Here is a 4,434-nt window from a genome sequence, read left to right as displayed (position 1 = left end):
TTTATGTATTATGATATGATGTATATTCATTGGGTTGAATAGGCGATTAAATAATTTTTTTAAAAGCATAAATTGCTTATATATTGTAAGTAGCAAAGCATGATTAGTTTTAATTGATTAAGTATTCTACAGGTGCGAATGTGATTTATATGATTGGGCTGCTAATTACTATTCGAGTTTCTTTAGAAAAAATAAAAATTTCGTGATTGAGTTAATCTAATTTGTCCATAATTTTTAATGAAAGACGGTTCTGAGTTGTGTTTTGATCGGTAATGCCACGTAATCCTAATCTGACGACGGACACTTGTTTGGGGTGTTACAATGTTGCCTCCGCTTTAAGTTCAACAGGTGCAGCAGTAACCAGAAGAAAAAAAAAGGAAAATACACAATCCAGAAACAACGGTATTTGCCAATCACTTTTGCATACCATATGGTAGATAAGTCAGGAGTAATACCGAAAAAATAACCCCATGGTTTCAACAAAAATGACACATTACTTAGAAGTCTCCTTGCTTTGTCTTCAGTTTCAAATCTTAACTACAAATAGAAGAATAGAAATGCACTTCAGATTCATCATATTTGTTCACATGAAAAATCAAAACCCAATGTTCATAACTTAAACTACACAAGATACCTGCAAATGCTGCAAGCAATAGACAAGATTAGCCTGAATGTCCTTCTCTTGCAACAGGGTTTCCAAATTATCCTTTCAAATGAATGTGCTGTCAAGGGCAGGAGAAGAGAAAAGCATTGAATAGATTCAACCTTTTTAAAAAATAAAGGCTAAACTGCCACTTTTACCAGAATATTTTTCTCACTTTTCACAAATAAATTACTTAGAGAACATTTTTATGCCATCCAGAAACAAAAAATAAACACTAACTCTGTATACAGCACTGATAACACCATTCAAAGATCAAAAACATAAATCAAAATGGTTTCAGCATTTACCACAAAGTAATGAATGGATCAAGTCCTCTATTATAAACTACCAAAAAAAACCATTTCCATCTTAACCGACAAAATGCATATACTTGTGCTATAAGATGAGGAAGAATGCATCCTCAGCAAAATTCGTACTAATATTACTGAAACAGACACTCAGGGTGAAGAGGGAAAAGAAAAGGCAAGAATAAGTATACATTCTTAAACAGACTTAAAAGAAAATGAAAGAAATTTAATCTAGTTTCTAAGGAAAAAGAAAGCATAGCTCCACATCTACATGTTCATACACACATGGAAAGACATCAGCATATTGACCAAATGGGGTGTAGTAAAAGAAGCTAATGGTGCCAGGATCAGCCTCAAAGAACTCAGAAGTGAACTTTTGAGCTGACTCTCCCATGCTTCCCTCACTTCACTTATCCCAGATGGCACAACATCTGCAATTAACATCCATTTAATACCAGTCAAAGTATTTATTATTATTATTATTTTAGTGTTCATATTTTAGGTTTTTGGTTGTTACTGTCAATAGAAGAATGTAGCTTACTGATACGTTACCAAGTTTCGGTATGCAAAAGTTTTAGACACTAAAACCCAAAAGATTGTGGAAACCACATACTTGGGTTATATTTAGCTTCGTTTTCTATTATGTGATTCTTACCAATGAATTACAAATTCATATATAAAATAAGTTTAAAAGGGAAATCAGCATCAGCGTCGGCCGCTTTTAAGAACAAAATCAAAGCATCCAATGCCTTCTCCTGCACCGGCGCATTTGAATCTGCCACTGTCTTTTTGAAAAATGGAGCTGTACATTTGAAAATCACAAAGATCCACCAATTAATTGAGTAAATCTGATCCGAGTCGGTAAAAAAAGAAAACCTAAGAATTTAAAAAAAAAACAAAACATAAAAGATTGACCTAATTCGCGAAACCTTGAGTCCTTCGGATCCGTGATGGAGTCGCATAGAGCAGCTAAACCTTGTGGATTAAAAAAAGTTTTGCAGAGAAAAATCTAAGGTCCCAAATTTGGGCATTTAACAATCGGGGTTGAGGAAGAAAAAATGGCAATGGGCATGGAGTTAAAAGTTTTTATTTATTAAACCGAAAACAATGAAAAATGATAATAAAAGAAGAGTTAAAAATGATAATAATCGTGTTTGCAAAGTTAGGGGTTTCGGGGGGGGGGAATTAGGGGTTTTAGGGGGGAAAATGTGGGGATAAAACGGCGCGAATTTTTTTAAAGTAAAATGATTTTTGGTGGCATTTTTATAAAAAATGCCAACATTACTTACCTTTTGCGGCGTTTTTCAAAAAAACGACGCCGTTTTGCTGTGCTAAAATTTTTTTATTTTGTCTACTAAAAATTATTAGTTAAGTGATTTTATAAAACATTTATTATTACTATTTTTTATAAATTAGATTTTTACTAAAAAAACCGAGAACTCTCAAAATAAATATAATATATTTTAATAAGAAAATAAATGATTAAATAGCTATAATTAATTATTAAGTTAGAATTATCCAATGTAAGCAATCAATCTCTCACATATCAAATTTCTATTAAAGATTGAGACGTTAATCATGATTTTATATTATTCTTTTCAGATCTAATCTCCATTTTATTAGAGATATTTCTTCCTAACTAAAATATAACTATTTTGCTAGATGTTCGATGTGGAATGATTTTAGTTTTTGTATTTCATTTTTATTTGTTATAATTTGGTCCTATCCAAAATAGGTAGTTACTTATCCATATCAATCTGTTACTTTTATTTATTTATTTATCAATATTTTTTTAAAATCTAATATTTAAATATATCAAATGGTTTAGATTAAATATTTTTAAATATAAAAGCATTAATTGATTGTATAAAATTTCATCATTTAACAAATCTCAAGTAAACCTTAAATCCCAAACCATTTAATATATATAAAGTTTAACTATTATCTTTTAAATAATTTAAACTATAATCATAATTTTAATATTTTAAAATTAATATTATCTCTTTTATAATTATATATGAAATTATTTAATATATAAATTTAAAAAACTAATTAATCTAAACCCTAAACCTCTAACCCATATCCCCTAAACCCTAAATCGTAAAATAGAAACCCTAAACCCTAAACCCCTAACCCCTAACCCCTAACCTTTAAACACCAACTCCTAAACCATAAACCATAAACCATAATCCCTAAACCCATAATCCATAAACCTTAAAATAGTAACTCCTAAACCATAAAACCTAAACCATATACCCTAAACTATAATGATAATTAATTCAATATTTTAAAATTAATACTATCTCTTTTACGATTATATAAGGATTTATTTACTATATAAATTAAAAAAAATTCATGTACCCAAAAAACTTTAAAATTATTTTAAATAATAATATTTTATTTTTTTTCATTTTTAACAAATATTTTTCTTTTTTTTACTTTCAAATTTTTTCTACGTGTCATTATTTTTTTTGAAGAATTTAAATATTCAATTAAAAATAAATTGTATTTTAATTAATATAAATAAAATAGTTAAATAATAAATAGACAGATAAAATGTTTTTGCGGCGTTTTTAATAAAGTGACGCTAAAGCTCGATATATAGTGGCATTTTACAAAAAGCGTCGTTAATGCCACTAAAGCTTAACATAAAACGACAGTGTCTTACTGAATTTTTACGGTGTTTTTCAAAAAGCGCCGCTAATGCTCAATCTATAGCTGCGTTTTTCAAGAAGCGCCACTAATGCTCGACCTAATAACGGCGATTTTCAAAAAGCGCCGTTAATGCCACTAAAGTCAACATAAAATGACGGCGTTGTGCTTAATTTTTTTGCGGCGTTTTTAAAAAGAGCCTCCAATGGTCGACCTATAGTGGCGTTTTTTAAAAAGTGTCGCTAATGCTCGATCTATAGCGGCTTTTTTATCCAAACGCCACTAAAAATGCTGCTAAAAACTTGTTTTGCTGTAGTGAGCGCATATCAGTTTTAGCCCAACTCTACTTGTTCCAGAAAAATCTACCTAAAAAAGAGAAGATATCGTGGGCTGTTGGAGCTATTCTAGGAAAAAAAGTCTTGTAAAAAGTCGAAAAAGGATGCCCTAAGTGTGGAGATCCGAAGGCAACAATTGAGGGTAGCGGATGAGTAGAGACGAATAGGGGAGATCGAAGGCAGTCCCTCTCAGCCATCACAGGACGTTGTTTTGCTGGATTGAGGATTCATTTGGTGATAGCCATCTTCCTAAGTTCTTGTTTTATTTCTTATTCTGTTCTCTATAAATTAATTTGATCAAAACGATGTTGGATGTTAATTCAAACTTGAATTTTAATCGTCGACCCATGAGCTAAATCTCATAGGTTTGGGATTACATGATGAAAACTTTTTTTTTAATAGTTGAAGCATATAATTGACTTAATTTATTGTTTCATTCAATTGTTTTATTTCCCAAGTGTATGCATACATTCTCTAGACATAGATGAATGTGCAG

The 4,434-nt window shown here is 30.4% G+C and overlaps 1 long non-coding RNA gene across 2 annotated transcripts; it reads right to left on the bottom strand.

Moving 5' to 3' along the window:
- Positions 1–280: 280 nt before the first annotated feature.
- LOC107945432 (uncharacterized) lies at positions 281–2,115 on the bottom strand. 2 transcript variants are annotated; one of them, XR_005922437.1, is made up of 4 exons: positions 1,867–2,110; positions 1,607–1,753; positions 635–722; positions 281–537 (listed from the first exon to the last, which is right to left on the bottom strand). It is a non-coding gene; the product is annotated as an uncharacterized lncRNA (long non-coding RNA). The 2 variants fall into 2 exon arrangements; XR_005922438.1 differs by having other exon boundaries at positions 635–1,753; positions 1,867–2,115.
- Between the last annotated feature and the right edge of the window lie 2,319 nt (positions 2,116–4,434).

Source organism: Gossypium hirsutum, chromosome D12, assembly GCF_007990345.1.
Source record: "Gossypium hirsutum isolate 1008001.06 chromosome D12, Gossypium_hirsutum_v2.1, whole genome shotgun sequence".
In the NCBI taxonomy this organism is placed as follows: domain Eukaryota; kingdom Viridiplantae; phylum Streptophyta; class Magnoliopsida; order Malvales; family Malvaceae; genus Gossypium; species Gossypium hirsutum.
The sequence above is the reverse complement of the archived record's forward strand: the minus strand, read 5'-3'. Positions and strand labels throughout refer to the sequence as shown.